General features: G+C 43.4%; 1 pseudogene; it reads left to right on the plus strand.

Moving 5' to 3' along the window:
* The first annotated feature begins 858 nt into the window (after nt 1-858).
* The window catches only part of LOC120526489, a 111,508-nt pseudogene continuing 87,203 nt past the window's right edge, over nt 859-25,163 (plus strand).

A 25,163-nucleotide genomic window follows, 5' to 3' on the forward strand; every position in this document is an offset into this window, starting at 1 on the left:
AGTCAATACCTCCCGGGGCGCTTGGTGGCAGCCTCCCTGGCCGTCGATGACTCCCCAACCACCCGCAGGGCTCCATGGGAGATGGAGTCCTCCACAGCTTGGTTGGGGCCCGGCGTGGCCGCTAGGGGGAGCTGCCTGCTTCCCACAGCCCGGCTGGACGAGCTTTCAGCCCCACCCGGAGGTGCAATCGGGACCAGGTGGTTAATCACCTGGAATGCTTCGGGTGGGCTATAAAGGGCCCAGCCACCACCACTTTCGAGCCAGAGTTGGGAGGAAGAAGGAGACAAGCTTGCCTGGGAGGAGTGGTGGAGAATTGTAAGGTTGTGTGTTGGGACTGTGTTTGGGACTGTGTTGGGCCTGTGGGACACGGGGAAGGCGTGTGCCCACGGCTGAAGAAAATAAAACCTGTGAGTTTTGTACACGATTGCCTCTGCGTGGTCTGTGCTGGGTCGGGCGCTATATAGCGCCTTTCACATCTGGCGTAGTCGGCAGGATTCCGGGCCGTCCATTTGGACCGGGACCTGCATAAAATTGTGTAACGGCCCGGCACAACACCTGGGGCACGTGTAGCTCAGCGCAGGAGCGCACACCGCACCGCAGTGCGGCCCGGCTCTCGAGGCAGAGGCGTGCTCTTTGTGAGTACAGCGCTGAGGCGGCCTTTGGACTGCAGCAGGGCACGCTCCCGGCGAGGCCGCGCCACCGAGCGCAGCGCACGCCTGCTGCACGACTTGCCGGGCGACACAGCGCAGCACAGCGCTGAGGGACCGCGCTTCGCAGCTGCAAGCAAGCCAGCCAGCGCAGCACAGCACAGCACAGAGCAACTGAGGCCGCAAAAAAACCACCTACAGGCACCGCGCCATGGGGAAAAAGAAAGCGGGGCGGACACAGAAGCCAGCCTCCAGACGCCGGCATGCCGGCCCGCTCCACGGTCACAACCGAGGTAGGTGACGGGCTCAAGAGGGAAGGGCCACGGAAGGGTTTTCGCTTTGCGTCCAGCCTACCTCCTGACCCCGAGGGACGAACCACCTGTTGGTGGGCAGATGGCCTCTGTTAGGTGGTGACGGCGCAGAGAGCGACGGGGAGAGCGAGGCTGGGCTGTGTCTTCCCTTTGGGCCGGCCAGTGAGCCAGAGGAGGAGAACCCGGAGGAGTTTCCCGATGCGGTGGCTCAGCTAGAGGAGCAGGAGCTCCTCTCGAAACAGGTAAAGGGGGAGTGTGTCAGCCGCCCGCCGAGGACAGTTCGCAGGCGGGGTGGACGGACCTTCTCCCCGAGCCTCTCGGACTCCCAACGGACCTGCGGAGGGTCCGCAGGGTCTGTTGGCTCGCGGTCGGTGGGAGGAAACAAGGGACTTCAAGTCCAGCGCCGACCGAACGCATTAACTTTTCTTGGGCTGTAGAGGAGTTGAAACATGTTCTCCTTCCTCTGCAGTCCTTAGTTAAGGTTTTTCAGGTCCTGCAGGAGACGAAGGAGGACGGACTGGAAGATCGGCGCCCCGATGGCGGCCGTTGTCAAATGGCTGGAGAGACGGGGGGCGTCAACCTCCTGCCTGCAGGACACAGCGGTTCAGGTAGGTGAAGCCTGGGCCGTAGAGGAAAGGGGGCGGAGCGCAACGGCTGCGGATATGATCAGTGCTGCTTGCCAGGTCGCCCCGCCCACTACACAAGACGCCGCCGTGTGGACCGATACGGTGACAGAGGAACGTGTGGAGAGGCAGCTGGTGGATGTTGGCTGCCAAACTACCCCGTCCCCTCTGCCTGCACCGGTCTCGTGGTCGTCTAAAGGGGTGCAGGCGGCACAGGGTCTCTCTTCTTCCCATAAGGGGACCCAGACCGTCCGTGCACCCCAGAAGAAGAGGAGGACCCGGACAAAGAGGTCGGGGACTCCTGACAAGGTGCAGCGTAAGCCCGTTCGTGTGGCACTGCAGGAGGGCTACGCTGCGGAGGGGCGAACACGTCACCAGCCCTCCCCGGAGTGGGCGAGGGGGCAGGAGTTTCCTGCCTGCTTCCGTTCCCGCAAGGGTCGAGCTGGAGGGGGTCGGTTGTGCTTTTCTTGTGGTCACGCTGGTCATGTCTGGAGGGTTTGTCCAAGGAAGACGTCCGAGTGGCAGGGGCGCGGGGCAGCACCCCAGACCTGTTCATTATGTTTTTACAGGGCGCAGCCGTGGAGCCAAGGATGCCGACTCCCTGTCCTGGAGAGGACCGGCCTCGGGGCAGGCCGATGATCCCCACAAGCCTCATCTGAGGGAGGGGCTGTGAAGGACAGCCGGGTCCCATGCCCGGTAGGGACGCCTCTGCTGCTTATGTTCCGGGGGAGCCGCCATGGGAAGTCCAATACCTCCCCCGGGACGCTTGGTGGCAGCCTCCTGGCCGTCGATGACTCCCAACCACCCGCAGGGCTCCATGGGAGATGGAGTCCTCCACAGCTTGGTTGGGGCCGGCGTGGCCGCTTAGGGGAGCTGCCTGCTTCCCACAGCCCGGCTGGACGAGCTTTCAGCCCCACCCGGAGGTGCAATCGGGACCAGGTGGTTACTCACCTGGAATGCTTCCGGGTGGGCTATAAAAGGGCCCAGCCACCACCACTCGGCGAGCCAGAGTTGGGAGGAAGAAGGAGACAAAGCTTGCCTGGGAGGAGTGGTGGAGAATTGTAAGGTTGTGTGTTGGGACTGTGTTTGGGACTGTGTTGGGCCTGTGGGACACGGGGAAGGCGTGTGCCCACGGCTGAAGAAAATAAAACCTGTGAGTTTTGTACACGATTGCCTCTGCGTGGTCTGTGCCGGGTCGGGCGCTATATAGCGCCTTTCACAATATATACATACATATATACATACATATACACATACACATATACATATAATCTTCATCAATTTTAGTGCATTAAGATGATATCCCCAGATAATAAACCCAGGTGATGGTGTTAAAGATGTGTCCAAAACAAGCATAACAAGTCTTAATGCAGTAATAGCAATAACAGCAAACCAAGGGTATGATATTGAACAGTCTCATTTAGGGTACACATGAAATAATTAGAAAAGAAAAAAGAGGAGGAAAACGTAATTAAGCACAATAAAACATAAACATTTAGCGCCCTAGTAATACTAAGTAATGATAAGTAATAAGTAAGTAATAATAATATAAGAATATGAGAATATATGCTGATAAAAAAAACCCGTATTTTAAAAACAAATAGATCAGACAGTAGATTATTAATCCTAGCGTTATCATTTACCGCCATGACTCACAATTATGTATCAGAATAGTCCCGGGATCAGCTTTCTTAACTCATTTTCTGCCTCCTCCTTGCTAGCGAAAACATAGAAATGACCCTGCCATTCCACTTCCAGTTTTGCCGGATACAGGAGGTCGTATTTGACATTGGCTTGCCGTAGCCGCTGTTTAATATTATAGAAGGCGGCGCGTTTAATAGCTGTTGCTGGAGAGAAGTCAGGGAAGACGCGAATGTGGCAGTCTTCATATATAATAACTTCCTTTTTTTCCCTGAGGAGTTCCATCACCTCTAACTTAAATGATAATCGTTCAAAACGAACTATAAAAGATCTTGGTCGGGGTCTGACGGTGTTTGATCCACAGACGCTGTAAGCCGCTGCTATCTCAGATTCTGCTTTAAAGTCGCCCCATTATTTTAGAAAAAGTTCAGTTGCTAATTTCACCAGGTTTAAACTTTCTCAATTCTCCGCAGGCCTTCAATTCTGACATTATACCTTCTATTCCCATCTTCTAAAGCAGCCAGTCTGTCTCCAAGTTTTTCTCCGAGTTTTTTACATTCCGAACTGACATTTACTGCTCTTTCCTCGGCACAGGCAGCTAGATGTTCGGCTATTTCGATCCGATTCGTGAATGTCTCACTAAGATGCTCCAATCGATCAGCAAGCGTGCTCAGTTTAACTGAGTTTTTCTCAATGCGCTCTTCGATTTTACCCAGCACCTGTCGAAGTTCAAGTTGTACCTCTTGGCGCAGCCTTTCATTTGCCTGTTGGATTTCCTGTTTTAATTCCTGTTTCAGTCTCTCAAGTGCCTTTGCCGCTGCTTTCTCATTAGCCTTCGCTTTTATATCTTGCCTGAGCTCAGCGAGCAACACTTTCAGTTCAGATAGCTCAAATGTGCCTTCTTGTGCCGTAGATGAAGCAGCAGACTCTGCTGAAGCCGGTGTCCCCCGCTGCTCCAGTCCCGCGTAATTGCGTAACTGAAGCCGCGGACCTCCCGGCCTTTTCCAGTTTCAGGTAATCCTCTCCAATCGGCGAGCTATCCACATCTGCACTCACGATCGCACCTTCGCTCCCCTTTTCGCCTCAGCCGGGCGACGATGTAGCGGACCGTGGTCCCGAGGAGTCGTAATTTCGCCCATCTGATCCAGGTCTGTCTCTGAGAGGTCGTGATCTCGAACTAGAGCTTGCTGATCGCAGCTTGGATGTAGCTTTAGTCTTCGATTCTTTCTCGACCCCCTTCTTGTTGGCCATGTTTATATGTGTTTACATATACTGTAGCGGTCCCTCTCGGGTTGAATAAATACAGGATATCTCAGAATAATAAGCAAATAATATGAAAAATAGCACCACTGCTAGCGGAGCTCCACTTCAGACGTCCATCTCTCGCATCGGACGAGACCAAGTGGTTTTATTAAAAAATAAAATAAAAAAAAACTCAAAACAGTTGGTGTCCATTAAAAAAAAATGTTCAATAAATCCATAAAAACAGTAAAATCTGTGAGATTCATAAAAAATTTAAAGGACGATTAAAGTGTTACAGTTGGTGGGTCTCTGTTCCTCTCCCAAATTGGGAGAGTTCAACACTATAACCTCTTCATCTCCCCAGCTTACCCATAGCTCACGCAGCTGGCGGATACTTTAGTGGCCACAGACCTCTGCATCCCAGCCCCCATCTTGGCTCCCTTTGTCATAGTCAGTTGTCCTCCCGTCTTCCTTCATGCACATGTGGACATCCCTTGGATCCCTAGAGAGGACGCCACCTTGATCATACTCACTCTTCCAAGAAAAGTCAGTAGGCACTATCCACCCCTAGACCACTGAACCCTTGCTCATATGTGGGGCAAACAACCTTTCAGCCTTTCTCCATTCTGGCTGGCTTGTCCTGCTTCTTCTTCACAGCTCTTCTTTCTCTATTCTCTCTTCTTTCCCCTCACACGTGCGCTTCTCAGTTTAAAATGGGGCAGTGGCACAGCTGTTCGTTTATCAGCTCCTGGCATCAGCTACATCTACGGGCGATTCCACACCTGTGCACTTAAGTGCAGGACTGCCCGCATCGCTCCTGGGAACCACTCTCTCCACGCAAACATCGCATCCCCCCCACCCTTAAAGCCGTGAGTGTGGCAAATATTTATTTAAAATGGTGCAGAACAGCCGCGGACCTCACTTAACCACACTCAACTGCATAAACAATGGCGCTACTCTTGATATACTCATAGAATTACAATAGAAACTAAATTGTAGGATGGTGACTAAAGTGAAAGTTGATTGGAACTGTGGTTGTGGTGGCCTCTTCTGTAGCAGCATGGTGCATTTTCCTTTTAGCTAGATCATGAAACGTTTATGTGATTTGAAACTCTGGTGATGGCCCTGTTCTGTTTCAGTTTAATTCACATTTGACTACTGCATATAAGAATATAATTGTGGGTGAATGGGAACTGCAATTTCTGGGATGTAAAATTTTTAATGCATACAGAACTGCAATTTATTTAAATACATCTTTATTGAGTTTTTTATTATTTATTAAGTTACATTATATATTGTACTAAGTATCGAAAATGGTTTCAAATTTCAGTCCTTAGTATCGTATCTAAGGTTGAAATTTTTATATCATAACAACCCTATTGCCAAGGCATGTTAAACTTAATATAAAATATTCTTTGCACCTTGCTTAGAGATTTAGATTTAATGTATGTGAGGGATGAGACAAAGAGCGGTTCAACAAACTTCCAATGAAGAGCAAAAACATTGGACGTTTTCCTTTGCCCGGACACGGGTCACCGGGGCCCCGTCTATAGCAAGGCCTGGAGGTGGGGCTCGATGGCGAGCGCCTGGTGGCCGGGCCTGCACCCATGGGGCTCGGCCGGGGACAGCCCGAAGAGGTAACGTGGGTCCTCCTTCCCATGGGCTCACCACCTATGGAAGGGTCAAGGAGGTTGGGTGCAGTGTGAGTTGGGTGGTGGCCGAAGACGGGGACCTTGGCGGTCTGATCCTCGGCTACAGAAACTGGCTCTTGGGACGTGGAATGTCACCTCTCTGAAGGGGAAGGAGCCTGAGCTAGTGCGCGAGGTCAAGAGGTTCCGGCTAGATATAGTCGGACTCACCTCGACGTATAGCTTGGACTCTGGAACCAATCTCCTTGAGAGGGGCTGGACTCTCTACCACTCTGGAGTTGCCCCGTGAGAGGCCGAGCAGGTGGGGCATACTTATTGCCCCCCGACTCGGAGCCTGTGCATTGGGGTTTACCCCGGTGGACGAGAGGGTGGCCTCCCTCCGCCTTCGGGTGGGGGGAAGGGTCCTGACTGTTGTTTGTGCGTATGCCCAACAGCAGTTTGGAGTACCCACCCTTTTTGGAGTCTCTGGAGGGGGTGCTAGAGGGCGTACCTTCTGGGGACTCCCTCATTCTGCTGGGAGACTTCAATGCTCACGTGGGCAATGACAGTGAGACCTGGAAGGGCGTGATTGGGAGGAATAGATAGATAGATAGATAGATAGATAGATAGATAGATAGATAGATAGATAGATAGATAGATAGATAGATAGATAGATAGATAGATAGATAGATAGATAGATAAATAGATAGATACTTTATTAATCCCAAGGGAAATTCACATAATCCAGCAGCAGTATACTGATACAAAGAAACAATATTAAATTAAATAGTAATAAAAATGAAAAAAATTAAAATAAAATTAATGTTAGCATTTACTCCCCCGGGTGGAATTGAAGAGTCGCATAGTGTGGGGGAGGAACGATCTCCTCAGTTTGTCAGTGGAGCAGGACAGTGACAAAGTCTGTCACTGAAGCTACTCCTCTGCCTGGAGATGACACTGTTCAGTGGATGCAGTGGATTATTCATGATTGACAGGAGTTTGCTTAATGCCCGTCCCTCTGCCACAGATGTTAAACTGTCCAACTTTACTCCTACAATGGAGCCTGCCTTCTTAACAAGTTTGTCCAGGCGTGAGGCGTCTTTCATCTTTATGCTGCCACCCCAGCACACCACCACGTAGAAGAGGGCACTCGCCACAACCGTTTGGTAGAACATCTGCAGCATCTTACTGCAGATGTTGAAGGATGCCAACCTTCTCAGAAAGTATAGTCTGCTCTGACCTTTCTTACATAGAGCATCAGTATTGGCAGTCCAGTCCAATTTGTCATCCAGCTGCACTCCCAGATATTTAAAGGTCTGCACCCTCTGCACACAGTCACCTCTGATGATCACAGGGTCCATGAGGGGCCTGGGCCTCCTAAAATCCACCACCAGCTCCTTGGTCTTGCTGGTGTTAAGGTGTAAGTGGTTTGAGTCGCACCATTTAACAAAGTCTTTGATTAACTTTCTGTACTCCTCCTCCTGCCCACACCTGATGCAGCCCAAAATAGCAGTGTCATCAGCGAACTTTTGCACGTGGCAGGACTCTGAGTCATATTGGAAGTCTGATGTATATAGATTGAACAGGACCGGAGAAAGTGCAGTCTCCTGCGGCGCCCCTGTATTGCTGAACACAATGTCAGACCTGCAGTTCCCAAGACGCACATATTGAGGTTCTGTCTGTAAGATAGTCCACAATCCATGCCACCAGGTGTGAGTCTACTCCCATCTCAGTCAGCTTGTCTCTAAGGAGCAGAGGTTGGATGGTGTTGAAGGCACTAGAGAAGTCCAAAAACATAATTCTTACAGCACCACTGCCTCTGTCCAGGTGGGAGAGGGATCGGTGAAGCATATAGATGATGGCATCCTCCGCTCCCACCTTCTCCTGGTATGCGAACTGCAGAGGCTCCCCCGATCTGAACCCGAGCAGTGTTTTGTTATTGGACTTCTGTGCTCATCACGGATTGTCCGTAACGAATACCATGTTCAAGCATATGTGTGTTCATATGTGCACTTGGCACCAGGACACCCTAGGCCTCAGTTCGATGATCGACTTTGTGGTCGTGTCGTCGGACTTGCGGCCATATGTCTTGGACACTCGGGTGAAGAGAGGGGAGGAGCTGTCAACTGATCACCACCTGGTGGTGAGTTGGCTTCGATGGTGGGGGAAGATGCCGGTCAGGCCTGGTAGGCCCAAACGTGTTTTGAGGGTCTGCTGGGAACGGCTGGCGGAGTCCCCTGTCAGAAGTAGCTTCAACTTCAACCAGTCTACATGTGTTTTGTGGACTTGGAACAGGCGTTCGACTGTGTCCCTCGGGGAATCCTGTGGGGGGTGCTCCTGGAGTATGGGGTACCAGACCCCCTGATAAGAGCTGTTCGGTCCCTGTACAACCGGTGTCAGAGCTTGGTCTGCATTGCCGACAGTAAGTTGAGCCCGTTTCCAGTGAGAGTTGGACTCCGCCAGGGCTGCCCTTTGTCACCGATTCTGTTCATAACTTTTATGGACAGAATTTCAAGGCGCAGCCAGGGTGTTGAAAGGGTCCGATTTGGTGGACTCAGGATTGGGTCACTGCTTTTTGCAGATGATGTTGTCCTGTTTGCTTCATCAGGCCGTGATCTTCAGCTCTCTGTGGATCGGTTCGCAGCTGAGTGTGAAGCGGCTGGGATGAGAATCAGCACCTCCAAGTCCGAGACCATGGTCCTCAGACGGAAAAGGGTGGAGTGCCCTCTTAGGGTTGGGGAAGAGATCCTGTCCCAAGTGGAGGAGTTCAAGTATCTCGGGGTCTTGTTCACGAGTGAGGGAAGAATGGACTATGAGATCGACAGGCGGATCGGTGCGGCATCGGCAGTGATGCGGGCTCTGCATCGGTCTGTCGTGGTGAAAAAAGAGCTGAGCCATAAGGCAAAGCTCTCAATTTACCAGTCGATCTACGTTCCTACCCTCACCTATGGTCATGAGCTATGGGTAGTGACCGAAAAGAACGAGATCGCGAATACAAGCGGCTGAAATGAGTTTCCTCTGCAGGGTGTCTGGGCTTTCCCTTAAAGATAGGGTGAGAAGCTCAGTCATCCGGGAGGGGCTCAGAGTAGAGCCGCTACTCCTCCGCATCAAGAGGAGTCAGATGAGGTGGCTCGGGCATCTGATCAGGATGCCTCCTGGACGCCTCCCTGGTGAGGTGTTCCAGGCATGTCCAACCGGGAGGAGGCCCTGGGGAAGACCCACGACACGCTGGAGGGACTATGTCTCCCGACTGGCCTGGGAACGCCTTGGGATTCTCCCGGAAGAGCTGGAAGAAGTGGCCGGGAGAGGGAAGTCTGGGCCTCTCTGCTTAAGCTGCTGCCCCCGCGACCCGACCCGGATAAGCGGAAGAGGATGGATGGATGATATACTGGCAAACACGTGTGGAGTTGTCAACACCCACTGAAGCAGCATTTAGCATACAACACTGCTATGGCACTATATATACCTCCCCCCTATTGACCCACCCCTCACAACCCCCTGAGAAGTGTCAGATTCTTGTGCTAACCCTTTATTTTTATTTTGACATTCTAAACAAGAACTGTGGTCCCTTCACCTCACAAGCTTGTCTGTGTCATTCTCTCCTCTCTCTGCACCTTTCTTATACTTGTCTAATTTGGATTATTTCACTGTTAGAAGGGTGCTGATTTCTTTATTACATTTCCATACCACAGAAACAAAAGCTCACTGTGATGCATTAATGGAATTGTTGTTTTTTTGGGCTGCATCTTGAATAACTACCTTAATAAATAAAGGGCAGTACATCGACCACCACAGAATTTTTGCCTTTTCACACAATAATGTGACAATCCATCACAAATATGTCCATGACCCAACTGGGTTGCGACACATAGCTTAAAGAACACCATCATAGATAACTAGGCACTCTTTATACATTTTGCGAATGAGGCAGTGAACTTTGCATAAATGTTGTAGTCTCTGATGGGCTTTAATTCCATCTCTACTTGTTTACTAAAGCTCCTTGGCTTTGGCTAAGCTCCTTTGGCACTTCACCTTTTTGCAGTAGTCACATGCCAATTAGCTTTGACTTGGCCCACATGCCATGAGTAATTTCTTAGATAAACATGACTTTTTCATATTGCTAAGTGTTCATTCCTTGTACCGTCTGCTGTTTCTTGGTCCCATTTCCCATGGTTTCTATTTTGCTGATTCAATGCCAATCATTTATCGTTGTGGCCTTTTGCAATTAATATCTGTTTGTCTTAGAAAAACACAATATTTCCATCCCTGCATATCATGCTAACAGTGCAAACGTGTCTAAAAGTTAAATTTCACTTGATTAGGGTGGAGGGGTGAGGATCTTACATTAAAGTCTCTTGTAAAATTTCACAAGTCAATTGTCAATTTTCTCCAGACTGTATTTATTGAAAAGCTTCCTGTAGTGAAAGCTGATGAGCACCAAGAAAATACAAACACTATTAAAAAAACTATATAAAAACTATTCTGAGCCTTATAATAGGCTTTACAACAGAAGAAAGGAGCATTCATGAAATCGCATTCACTTGGTTAGCTAATAGCTTATCGATCTAAGCATCACGTCCAGTTGTTTCTTGAATGACGGCCCCCTCTCTGCTTCAGTAACACTATTGGTCAGTTGGCTCCAAATGCCATTGTCAGGAGAGTCACTTTCTAAATTGCTTAATTGATCCTAATTACCCTGATTAATTACCACTTGTTATATGCAGAGTAATAATTACGTTTTATTGTATGTGAATAAAGGTGAGCAGTGCCTGACTTCACACACGAGAAAAGACCCATTATAAGAGAACCTGTAGAGTGGAAGAGCAATGTCAGGAACTGGCTGAAATGCCCACACCCTCTTATTTCTTTTAATTGCAACGCAAAACAAATTTATCAGCTCCCACATAATGGCTGAGGCAGTGCCAATAAATAGGGGGGAGTTTGGATGGTACCATTGCTCTAACATTGTGTATCTCATCATTTTGAACCTGTCTGGGTTCTTCCCTTTTAGCGTTGTAGATTTTAGAACTGTAAAGTGTTCTGGATTCTGGTTTTGTCTTTTGTGTTTTTTAGAAATGTTTGTCTATTCTTTGTATAACTTTCTGCCTGTTTTAGACTCTGATTCACCCACTTGCAAATAACTTTATTTGAATTATTCACCTTGTCTCTTTTAAAGTCAAATTGTCTTGATCAGTTGACAAACTTTTCCTGTTTTGGTGTATCTAGATCTTATTTCATGTTTGGAATTTTCATTCATTTCTCCTTTTTTATTTTATTGTTATGATGACGATGATATTGACTCAGTGCCATTTTGTGTGTTTTTCACCACCATTTTGTGGTACTTGTTTATTACAATAACACCCATTACCAGTTACTAGGCATGGTTTGTGATATGATTAAATCACCCTGTATAAGATGGCAGCATACTTTCTTAGCTTGCCTCTACAATGGATTAAAAATGAAAATAAAAAAGTTTACTATTAGTTAAGAAAAATTAAACCAGGACAGTTTTAAGACATTTGAATTACTTAGACTACTGTTTCTGATTTTGTGTTTTCTTTTTGACATTTTGACACTTGATTTGGTTTGTATTTTTATGGTATTCTCAATGCCTGCCTGTTTACAGATGATACACTGGCTGCTCCTTTTTGTTCCTTCAATTTCCTTATTTAATTCCTACTCTAATGATCATTCAAACATTTTTGTGAGTTTAAAACACTGGGTATCATCCTAACATTTTAAAAAATAACATGTTATAGCGGTATCTGCAATCTATGATGCATCGGTTTATGTCATTACAGAATTGTCAGGCTAACTAAAAGACACACATCTAAGTACGGCACCCTAAAGCCTGCTGTTACACCAGTTACAAGAGCTCCACAGCTTGGATGCCCACCACTGTTCAGCAGATGTTCATTTCCAAAGGGAGTAAAATCCAGAAAAAAAAGAAATCTTTTCCAAAAACAGAAATTAAATCAAAAACAGAAGAAACCTTTTCTAAGGGTTGTGGGTTATTTTTCAAGCTAGAAGGTGTAAAGGTAATTTTAGTCAGACAAGAATGGCAAAGAGTCTTTTACCGAAGTTCTATTATTTTACCAGAGCCAAAACACTAAGACAAAAATCAAGTCAATACAAAACAGCTTCAGGTCAAAGAATATCGAAATTAAGACTTACTAACCGCACTTGTACACTAATCAAATCTGTACCGTGGACAAAGGGACTTTTGTGCAGCACTGTAATTTATTAAGCAAGTCTACATGACGTAAGTTGTAAAACAGTTTCTTAGCAACCAAGCAAGATTCCTTAGCAACCATTTTCCACCCATAGCAGCGTCAAAAATGGCAATGGTACACACTAAAAATGTAGAAGAGAAAAATTAAAATCTTACTCAAATGAGGAAAAACAATTTAAAATCATATATATTTTGCCTTTATAAAGGAAGGACCAAGGGAAAGTACGTACATAGGGTATTATCCCCCCTGGAACCCTTGAGAACAGTACTCCAGGAGTGCTGCAGTGTCGCGGACTCCCACTGGGCTTCATGGGAGATGGAGTCTTGATACTCAGCCCTATTGGGTCCCATGGGTGCCGCCAGGGGATGCTGCAGGGACTGGGAAGCCCTATTGTCCGGCTCCCACCTCACCTCTAAGTGCTTTCGGGGAACACGTTACAGGCCACTGAAAGTACCCACGGCTGTCACATATAAAAAGCCTGCTGCTGCAGTTCTGGGAGCCTGAGTTGGGAGGAGGAAGATAAAACTTCCTGGGAGAAGTGCAGACAGAAAGTAACAGGGACAAAAAAAAGAACACAAAGGCTTTGTGCTTTGGTGCTTTTTGTACTGTTTTTGGTGGTGGGAAACAATTGGGAAGCATTTTCCACAGAAAAATAAAAGTATATATACTGTATATATACAGTATATATAATATACAAGCCTGAGCAAAAGTAGTTTTGCAGTTGTTCATATAGAAAAAGTCATTTATGTTATGATTATTAAAATTGCTTTATTAAGAAAAAGACAAATAAGAAGAAAAATAATACAAATAAATATTGCAATAATTAACAAATAAATATAACAAGAATAAACTCTGTGTTTTGTGTACTCACAACTGTAAACCTCCTTTTGCCCTCCCGTTTATGTATAAACAACTCCTCAAACATAAACTTTCAAAATATAACATTCTCATGGAGCAAAAAAAAAAAAAAATTATCCAAAATACAAAAAATGTTCTAACCTGCCTAAACAGGTTTCTCAATTCTCAAGATCTGTGTCATACTACACAATTCATGAAATGATTTTCAGTCATTTACATAATATTTTATCTAGCAGGCACGAGACTTCAGAGGTTGACTTGAAGACAAGGACATAGTCAAAATAAAAACATAGTGTGTGTCAGAACAAGAAGAATGATTATCAGTAACGTAAGCCAAGAATTGCAAGACAAATTCAAAGTCAGTAGGAGTGCACAAATCAGAGACACAAAGCAAAGAAAATATTTTCAAAAAAGTTTGAAGGGTTTCATGTCGTGATTGACAGGTCATGATGTCTCAGGACAAACCCAATCCAGAATGGTCCTAGCAACGGGACTGAACAATAGCACCATCAGAATGGCTACAATATGACAGTTGTAAAGGGAGACAAACACAAGAAAACAGTTTGGGAGATCCACCCTGTATAGTGTGAGATTCAGATCAAAAAAAGAGCTGCATGTTACTCTGCCGTGTAATCTGTCAAGGACTGAGTGCAGAGCAAAGGTGGTATGCTTTTATAGCTGAGGGAAAGGAATTGGCAGGTCATCTGGAAGGAAAGCGGAAGTGAGGTCATTAGGGGCGTGGACTGAAACCAGAAGAGGAAGAGGGCTAGGTCTCCTGCTCCTGTAAGAATGGGAGACGAGGCAATAGCACACCTAAATACCCCCTGTACCTGCGTTTCAGCATTAGCTAGATCCCATGCACACATGTATGACACAGCAGAAATAAAAATTAAAACTATGACTATATTTTAAAAATAAATTAACCCAATGGCTACTTAAGGGTATAAAACTACCCAAAAGAAGCATACAATATTCAAAACAGGAGGCCCTGACACATAATCTCTTATATATATTTCTCTTCTGGTTCGTCCTGCTTCCACTTCAAAACCGGTCCTGCCCACTTGCAGCCGACACGGCATTTCTCAATTCGTATTCGTCGTCTTCCATGTCATGCACTATACTGGCCTGCTGAGCGTAATACATCCAACAAGTATTCGAGGTGCTGCCACAACGGTAAAGTAGCTTTACCACCCTTGCGGGAGCCACCTGTGTCTTTACAACAGCTTCTTACACAGAAAACATCAGAAGCTAAAAATCATCATAAACACATTCAGGAATACAACTCTTCTCTAGCGTTTGCTTCCATGACTGCATAGATAACTCAACCTCCTGGCCACGGACCATACTGTTTTAAAATACACGGGCAAATTTATCACCAAATCTCTCCACTATACGCTAACACTTCTACCTCTCCAGGATATGGACAGTTGTATGTTTTTGACACAGCACAAGCTACTGCAGTACGCTTACAAAATAAAGCAACTCTGCATGCAGCGAAAATGTACTTCTCCAGCTAGATTCAATGCTCAGAAGCATCAACCCCTTCACTAAATCATACAAAGACATGCATGAAACCGCTCAGTCCAATCCAACAGCATCTGTACGAATGGTTTTCAAGGAAAGCCCTAGGCAGGATTTACGACGATACAATGCCCCATCATTGCAGCGATTTTGATCAGAGAAGATGGCGAAACACCTGCCAAAAGGGACATTTACATTTATCCCATTTGCAACTCCTGTAAACAGATTTCCACGCTCAATATGAATTGCGATCCTATGGTTTACCCACTTTTATTCCCTTACAGACACATTGGCTGGCACAAAGATTTACAACATGTTCCAGATTAAAGAACTGCCAAGCGAATAAGGCCTACTCAATGGCAATTTTACGCATACAGATTAGCAATGAGGAATACATTTAGCATTTTGCACTCCAGCGGCAAACTATTCCAAGAGTACGTATTAGATGCGTATGTTAAAACAGAGGGCGCGCGTCTCAACTATCTCAGGTTGCATCAACAAGATCTGCGCATGGAACAATACAATGTTTGAATACAGATGTACTGCAAGCAAACGCTGAAAATAACAATGAACGTGTAGGCAAAATGATCATATCACCGTCCACATTTCCAGGAAGTCCAAGATACATGCAACAAAACTATCAGGATGCCATGGCCATAGTACGTAAATTCAGAAAGCTTGATTTATTTATCACTATCACATGTAATCCAACTTGGCCGGAAATTCTACATGCACACTGCGTCTTTCAAGAAGTATTTATTTCTTCTTGATTTCTGAATTCCTTTCTCACCATTTTCCGTTCCTATTCTTACACCACCGTATGCTATGGCGGGCGTCGGCTAGTCTTTAGAAAAAAGCCACAGTGAATGGAGGCTCAGTCATAATCGTCTGCCACACACTACTGGAGTAACATTATCATTACAAGTCAATAGTCACAGTGATGGTCTCTTATGTGTACAAAGGTTAGCAAACATTGAACCAATTAATGCCTACAAATAAGAAGTGACATTGGTGAATGCAAAGAAAGAAGGAAAGCGAGTGTTATGGACAAATAGAGCAGATGCTGTCAAACTTTAGAGTCTGCTGAGAGATGAAAAAAGCTTTGCAGGGATTTTGCAAAAAAGAACAGCAGGTTCAGTTACATTCTGTTATCAGGTTTAGCATTCAAGTAATTTTTGTTGTTTTTTCAAATTTTTCAAATAAGAACATTCGAATTGACAGTCCTACTTTACATACTGTACATATCTTTAGGTGTTGCATGATGCACTTTGAGTAAGTAAGGTAACAACTTTGACTTCCCTGTTCGTAATTAAGTCTGTTATTAATGTGTCATCTCTTTTCCTAAACACAAATATGAACACATCTGGCAAGTTTGAAAATGCCATCCTATCGAACCTGCCTTATGGTGCAGAAAGGCGACTGCTTAGTGCTGTTTGAACACATCAGGTGTTCCTTTTCGGGATCAGGTGGCTGTTTTTGGTGGGTGAATAGAGACTTATCTAGAGTTCAACAGGTGTATTGTGTACTCCACTTTAACATCTACATTAGCAAGAGCATCCAAACTGGACTTAAATGTACAAATGCAGCAGTTAAAGAGCATGCAGAAGAGAATTAAATGGATCCAAAAGTACAGCAGCAACAAGTTAGGAGTCGTTTCAGCATGTGGATAAGGAGGCTGCTTAGTAATGTGAAGTCTGTTATTTTGAGAAAGAACAAAAATCATTGGAAGAGACGAAACATCAGTTAGATGGAGAATTTGTTTTATTTAAGTGCAAAGTGCCATTTTCATGAGGTAACACAGTTGATTAGTAATGAATAACTTTTATGGTGAGCAACATGACAGTTATAAGTGATGCAATAATTTAACTTATTCTGCTTAAAACAAAATTCATGACTTTTTTATAACAAAAATCTCCCTTTTTTCAACAATAACTATGAACTGTGATTGCTTACTTCCCAAGAGTCTTACCTTTGCTTAGAGTGGCTTGGTTACAGCTTTCCTAGAGATGTAATTTAATGATCGGGGCTACAGCATTACTGCCATAATTATTGTTAAAAGAGGATGATTATTAGTGTTCTTCCCAGTTTATATTTTATAGATATGTAATATGGAGACTGCAAATTTTTTTTTAATGACCAATAACACCTTTTTTCATAAAAAACTAAAACGACTCACAATAATAAAGGAGTAGCAGAAACTGATTTCACGAGTTATTAGGTTTCTATTAGAGTCATTTTAAAGCACATGGCTGATTAAAATAATTCATTTCATGCTCGTTTTTCTGGCAGGTTAATCTAGGGCCGCATTTTGCTTTAAGCTTGCAAAGTTACTGTAAACCCCAATTGCCCTTCACCTTGAATGACAATGGACAGAGGTATGGACACTTGTTTTACGCTGTTACAAAAACAGACTGACCTTTCTTGTTACACTGTAATTTCACAAAGTATAATCAAGTCCAGTGGATTGACGTCACAGTGGTTACCAGACATTAATTTTAAAATGCCAGCCTGGTGACTGTCTGTGCTGAGTTTAAACATTATGCTTGCATCTGTGTGGACTTTTCTCTGGTTACTCAAATTTTCCTCCAACTTCCAAGTACATGCCTGGTAGGTCAGTTGGCAGCTGATATTTGGATGTGCAGGTGGGTCGGATCCCATCCAGGGATTGTTTTGTCACAATCTCAGTGCTGCTGGAAACAGCTCAGAGCACCATATTTGTAAGAGAAAATCTATTAACTATGTATTTTCTAAGGTGGTACTCATAGGAGAAGTAGTTTGCCACAGACTTTCAAACTGTTTTAACAGTCCTAGTAATTTTATTATCCATATGTATATGGTGTAGAGTGTGTTATGCAAAATATCTAAGTCTTTATATGCGTAGCTCTCCCTGTATTAGTCTGCATTTGCCATTATGAACTGAACTGTCCTTATGCCATGCTCCCTCGGATCTGTTTATCTGAAACCATTGCAGTGTGACCTCTTGATCACTTAACCTATCACTTAACACTAAATCTACAACACACAGGTAGGTCATTTGGCAGCTGGGCTCTGTGCAAATGGATGTGTGGGTGGGTCGGATCATATCGGATCCAGTGCTGCTTTGATTAGTCCAGGCCACTGTACCCTGAATTAAGTGAAAGTAAAAATTTAAAAGATAGTCAAATAATCAAACTAACATCTCAGTTCAGGAAACTGTATACAAGTGTCTGTTTCCGGTTAAATTTAGTACTGACTTCTTTCTTTTCATTGAAAGAGATTCTGATACTTGGTGTCCCTTTACCTAACTTATTTATGCCTACCACCCTGATTTTACATTGCGAACAAAAGACGCAATTCTTCCTGCTATTCCAAGCACAAAGGGCTACTTTTGGAAGTAGACTGTGTCACTACAGGTATATTTTATACACAACACATTGCATGATCTCTGCCTCGTATGACCATCAACAAGCATTGCAACGACAAGCTACATGGCCTCAGTCATGCAACGACAGCTTCAAAATCCCACTGACCATACAAAAGGCAGATTACAAAATGGGGGTTGCCAGAATAATGATAAAACGAATAAACCAGTAGAAACATACAAGCAAATATTCAAAAAAATATATGAATAAATGCAATTTAGATCTACTGCATTCATGATAGTTTAGAGGTCTTACATTATACATTTTGAATTGTACTTTGGATTTTTGAGTTGACTGTTTCTTAATAAATTAACATTTAAATGAAAGCTTTTCATGGCGAGAGTTTTAACAGTTTGTCTCCCTTAGGCATTAATTCACAGTGGCATGAGTGAGTGCATCCTGTGATATGTTGGCATGCTATCCTGGGATTATTCCTGCCTTACACCCAACACTGTTAGGATGAGGCATTAGTGCAGGGCACCATCAGTGTTCATTTGCAAAGAAAAACTAAAGGTTAAAGGTTTTTTCCAGGATGAAAAGAAAATAAGGTTAAAAACATAATATGTTGATTTTATAGCCTTCACCAGGCGTGCAACTGAAAATGAAACAGATAACATACATAGAAGGAGAAAGAGAGAACAAAGCAGGGCAGATGAAAGGAGAAAAGGCAAGAGAAGGTATGAAAAAGCAGTACTGGAAAAGACAAATGGAGAGATTTACAAGTTAGTCATTCACACTTCGAATGTGCCCCAGCTTCCTGCAGTTGTGAATTAGATTATGTGCGTCTCCAAATCACATGTTATTTATTACATGTCTGTCTCTGCTCTAGTTTTCATTCTACTTAAAGAGATCATTTAGTGTCATTAAGTTATGGAGGACTATTTTTTTTAACTACTGTGCTTTTGTTTAAAGAGCTTTTTCTTCTTTCACAAACCACGTGTAACAACAGTAGGCTGATCTAGTAACATAGCCAGGCAGCAAAGTACAGCAAAACAGCACTGGCAATACAGTATTTGGTCCTACACATTCATATCTGTATATTTGTGGCTAAGGCCAGAAACAGATTAAAAGTCATTAAATAAACAGAAAAGTGCAAACAAGTCTTACTAGAACCCGTATGGGTTACAAAAATCGAAATAATTTTCTTATTGCAAGCAAAATACGTATGTGTATAAATAATTCATCTGAAAACAAATAATAAAACAACATTAATGGAATAACTGTGCAAAGAGCTAAGATGTACATCCTCTTCATACAGAAAAAAAGACAGGAGTGCAATTAACTGTTGCTGCTGTGCTCCTTTGGTGAAGACATTTGTTAAGAAGAAAAGCCAGCAGCCACAGACGTACTTGAATTTAGCATTCCTAATAAAGTACTTGGAAGTTTACAAAAAAATAACTAAACACACACACACATTTCAAGCTTCTTTTGTTTGAAAGGATGATCATGAGTACACAGGTATTATGATTATTACAGTATAATGAGTATTTTTTTTTTTTAAAGAATAACACTAATTGGCCAAATATACCTTTGTTACAGCCCTATTCTAACATTTTGGCCAAGAAAACCATGATCATGCCTATTTTGTACATAGGGGCCCATTGATTGAAATAATGTGCTGCTCATGTCACTCCTACACTTTTATTTAGTATTTCAGTTCAGTGTGCTGACACAATTGGGTGTATCAGAAAAAGTCTCTTGCTATTTTAGTCTTTGGGAGCGTCCTTATTTTCAATATGATTCATCTGTCTTGCCATATAGAGTCCTAGGTGACCCTGTTTTTTCCTTTATACTCTTTATTGTGTAGAACTTAACAAAATGTCTTAATTTCCATACTTTTTCCATACCGCCTTTTACACCAATGCCCTCAGACAACAAGATAGAGAAATAAAACAAACAGAAGGGAGTTATAATTTTAACTATATATTATAGAACAAGGGTCCTCAATCACTGTCCTGGAGAGTCCGCAATTGCTGAAAGTTTTTGTTCTAACTCGGTTGCTTATTTAGAAAGCAATTATTGCCAATAATTTAATTTCATGGCTTGTTAATGCTTTAACTCTGCTATATCATGGACATTCTCAGATCCTAGATGTTTTTCCCTGCAGTGGGCTGGCCCACACTCTCAGCTTTTAATTCAGTTTTAAATTCAAGCATTTAAATTCAGCATTTCATGATGTATTTGGAGGAATATTATGGACAAAATAAAAATAAATAAATAGATAAATAAATAAATAAGCAACAAAAAACATATTCTGTGAAACATTTATTTATATATGATCACAAAAATTGTGCTGTTTTTTATTCTGTTGTCACTTTTCACAGTTTTTTCTTTCTTTCTTTATTTAATTTTGTCCAAAATATTCCTCCATACTGTGATGGGCTGGCACCCTGCCCAGGTTTGTTTCCTGCCTTGCGCCTTGTGTTGGCTGGGATTGGCTCCAGCAGAGCCCCGTGACCCTGTAGTTAGGATATAGCGGATTGGATAATGGATGGATAGATGTTCTTCCCCTTTCTAAGGATTTCATCCAAATGATTTTAAGGCTAAAATCGACAAGTAATTCTCAGTCCTTCACTTTTTTTTTCTTCACTTTCCTTCCATGTATTTAATTAAACCCATTAGTGCAGATAAATACACAAAGGTGTAAATGGTAACAAGCTAAATGGAGAAATGTTGGTCTCTTTTGTCATTTGCATGTTATTGCTAATTAGGAACAATTAAAAACCAAGAATACAGCTGTTTAAGACTAAAATAAGCAGTAAGGGTTCAAAATCTTAACGAGAGAGACAACTAAAGTGAAGCAGAAGTGTTACTTGAGCAATAAGTACTTCTTATTATGCAATTGGGTTGGAGCAAAAACCTGCAGCCGCTGCGACCCACCAGGACTGTGATTGAGGTTCCCTGTTATAGGTAATACATTTTTTTAAGACTAGTGTCATACTAACAAATAGAATGTTACTATGCAAACCAAAACCATGCAGTTTAATAATGCTAGATGTGTAGTTTCAGGTGGCTGTGACCATCTGGGTTGGCTATACAGTGCCTTGTTGCTTCCAGGATGTAACTATTGATAATATACCCGAGGATGAGTTAGAAAAATGGGGACACACAAAGTCAGCAAAGGATTGGTGTCTTTATTTATAATTAAAACAATGTTCAAAAGTGCAGTGCTCCAATAATTAGTCAATAAATAAATAATCCTAAAATCTTGTGGAGGTTAAAATGTCCAATAAATAAATCCAATAAAAATGAGGTTAAAATCCCATGCAGATTCTGTCCTTTAAAAACCAGTCCAGAGCCACAGTACCTCTTTTCTAACAACTGATGTCTCCTACATTTACTCCAGACAAGATCTCTGCAGACAGAGGAGATAGCTTAACATGGCCATACACTGTGTGGGTCCCCGTTGCCAGTCCCTCAGCAATCAGTGGGGCACCATGTCAAGCCTTACAGAAGTCCTGATGGAATTGTCAGTCATTTCTGTTCCCCAATTGCTAAGCGACCCCCTTCCCCTTAAGCGCTAGTTATGTGGGTCCATTGGGGTCATATTCCCAACAGCCTGCTTCCATGTTCCATCTGGGATCTTGTTAGGTCCACTGTCTGAATGGTATGCAAAGAAGAAATCTGGCAATTGAAGATCCCACCCCACATGTTTGGAGGACTAGAGACCACCTATTAGTCCTCCTGGGCTACAAGGGAGCAGCAGGAGACTAATCCAATGTTGCAGTGAGGTGTGCCTGGCCATTTAAATAAAATAGGTAGAGTTTTACTTTCCAAAGCTTTAGGGATGACCTGAAATGACAGGTCAGGCAGCTCGTTGTGACCGCGGAAGTAGCCAAGGACTACACTTTAAAAGAAGCCTCCTTCCCTCAGCTAGGAGAGCTCAAAGTTTGGAGTGATATGGAGGCAATGGTTTGCCTGGCAAGAAAGTGGAGAACAGGAGAGAAACCCACCAGTATCCTTGTGGAGGCAGGAGAGAGGAGGAGAAGGTAGGCTAGGAAAGGAATTGTGTATTGTAGAGATAGAACAACAACCACTTGCCACTTCAGAGTTGCTTTATGTGAATTGTACCTCCCTGTAACCCTTCTTTCTACAGATAAAAACAATGATTACAGGTCTTTGTGGTGTCAGTAGGTCATTTTAAGTTTGGAATTGACTCAGATTCACCTCCTACTGGTTATAACGATGATATCACACCGCACATTTCTGGAAGTCCTTGTTTAGCAAAGTGTTGGTTGGTAACCATAAACCATAAGCGTAATGAATATTTAAATTGTTAATTATGTACCTTAGGTTTTTCTTTTAGTTTCATTATATACCTTCCATGCCTTGTTTTTGGTATAATTACTTATTTTGTTACAACCCTTAGGAGCTGTAATCATCCTTGACTGCAGTGTCGAACTGCTGTATAAACCTCAGGCAGACACAGTAATGAGATGGAAAGCCCATGAAGAAGAAAGAGATGGACCGGGAATTAAAACTGGTTAGCCAAGAAAACAAAACATAAATCTGAAAGCAGGCACAACTAAAACATCATGCCATCTGTAAATCCTGTTCCTATATAACTAGCAGACCAAAAGATTATTTGAATTTTTAATTATCAACATATGCAGAAGTTGAGTGTGCCCTGCTGCCAACTTAAATATTGGTGGTATGATAACATGTGACATGACTTCAGGTAGCCACATGGTGACTAATGACAATTTGGTCACAACTGTTTGAAATTGTACAAAATGAAGTGAAGCTATGGTTTTAAATACAAACTAAATGGTTATACAATGATGTTATCATCAAAATGATTAAAAAATATATATTTTTAATGTATGCAAATAGAAATATAATCTAAATAGACAAATTTATTACAAATTTTCTATAGAAATCATAACTATCTCATATATAAACGTCTAAGCGTGGAAGTGTGTGTGTCTGTCCGGCCCAAAAGTGAGATGTGGAGTCAGGGTAAGAGCTCCACCTCTGAGGAAACATAAACTCGCTTAGTCACTAATACACAAGTGAGGCACTTGCGAGCACATCAGCAAAACGAAACATCCGAAGAAAGACAAAGTTTCTTAGCCGCTAACACACAAGAGATGCAAGCACATCGGTAAAAAAGAAACCTCCTAGGAGAGAGATGCCCAGTGTAGTTCCTTTCAATTACCTGACATCTCTACATTTGAATTTTTTTCTGATAATTTCAATAGCTTCAAGGTCCCTGGGCTTTTTGCAACTCGGGCTTACACACTTAATTTATCAATAAGCATCAGTGCATTGGCATTTGTTTTCTATATTTAGTGCTCTTCTGTTCCCTTGTTTGCTCTAATGATCTATAAACAAATGGTCTAAAACAGAGGTACCCAATGCGTCAATCACGATCGACCAGTAGATCGCAAAGGTAGTGCAGGTAGATCGCGTTGCATTCAAAAAAAATTTTTTTTAAACATTAGTCTATGATATATCCTCCCTATGGCACTTCATTGACATACAGGGCGGCCAGTCTGAGTTCTTAAAACTGTTCATAAAAACTACGAAACGGATTTCCTTCTGAAAAGTGATCTGAGAAAGAGAAAGGAGAGGGAACTAAAATCGCAGTTAATCGGACAGCCGTCATTTTTCACTCGGCTGAATTCAAAACCCAAGGCAGACACACCGAAGCATCGTTCCGGGTAAGTCACTCGATCATTAAGCATAAGAAGTCCTTCCAAGATGGAGAGATGATAAAAGATGCCTTCGTTGAGGCAGAATGCTAGGGAGAAATTCCTGCTGAGGTTTCAAGACCCCTGGCCAGAGAAAAAGGAGTTTCTTCTTGTCATTAAACATGCAGACTACAAGCAACTTAATAACGATCAATAGCCACTAGACTTGCCATTTTTTTTCCAATCTGACCAACATATTAAATGAGCTTAATTTACAGCCGCAAGGAAAAGAGAAAACCATGGTCAATATGATTAGCTCAGTTAATGCTTTGCAACATCTGTCCTCAAAGCTGCAGTGCCTTGATTTGGGGAACATCCAGAACCTTGCGTCAGAGCTGGAGACGCAATGGAAGGCATGTGCGCAACTTGACACCATACACTACACAGAGCAGATTGAAAATTGTCTGTCAGACTTTTTCTAATGGGAAAAAAGTAAGGATTCGAGTGTTGCCAAATGTACCGAAGTAAGAGTAGCGTTTCTTCTTCACAAATGTACTCAGGTAAAAGTAAAAAGTATGGTGCAGTAAAACTACTCTTAGAAGTACAATTTTTTTAAAAAGTTACTCAAGTAAATGTAACAGAGTAAATGTAACTCGTTACTACCCACCTCTGATACTCAGTATATATCCTGTTTAATAAAACCCTTGTGTGCGTCCAGGTGTCCGTGTGTGTGTGTCTTCTGGTGAAGTGCGCATGCGCGGAGCCACACCATGCACCGCCCATTTGCATGACACCGTGGACACACTGGAACCTGGGCACACAGTGAATGGCGTAGCCTCGGCTGCGCATGATAAGCAACACAGTGAATGGCGTAGCCTCGGCCGCGCATGATAAGCAAATAAAGGTGGAAGCCGCGCAAATAAAATCCATTGCTGGAGAGACGCCACACATAGTGTCCCGTGCATTTGCTGGGGAGAGTGCTGATTGGGTACTCGCGGCATCGCACATAAAATCCATTGCTGGAGAGACGACACATATAGTGTCCCGCGCATTTGCTGGGGAGAGTGCTGTTTGGGTACTCACAGCATCGCACATAGAATTCATTGCTGGAGAAACACCACATATAGTGCCCCGCGCATTTTTACTAACTATCTACTAACAACATGCCACCCGAAAAAAAAGGACACGTCAATTGGCACAAAAGACACTGACACTCAAACCCTTTTTAAGCAACGTCTCCTGGAAGAACGGTCAGCTCAACAAGTAAACATTAAGAAAAGAAAGGCTGAAAGACAAAGAAAAATCCGAACACATAGATCGAGTGAAGACAAAGAAAATGAGCGTCATAAAAACGCTACAAGAGAAAGACTCAGAAGAGCAAATAGATCTATAGAAGAACAGGAAAATGAGCGTAAAAAAAAAATT

This window comes from Polypterus senegalus, chromosome 3 (assembly GCF_016835505.1).
Source record: "Polypterus senegalus isolate Bchr_013 chromosome 3, ASM1683550v1, whole genome shotgun sequence".
Lineage (NCBI taxonomy): Eukaryota > Metazoa > Chordata > Cladistia > Polypteriformes > Polypteridae > Polypterus > Polypterus senegalus.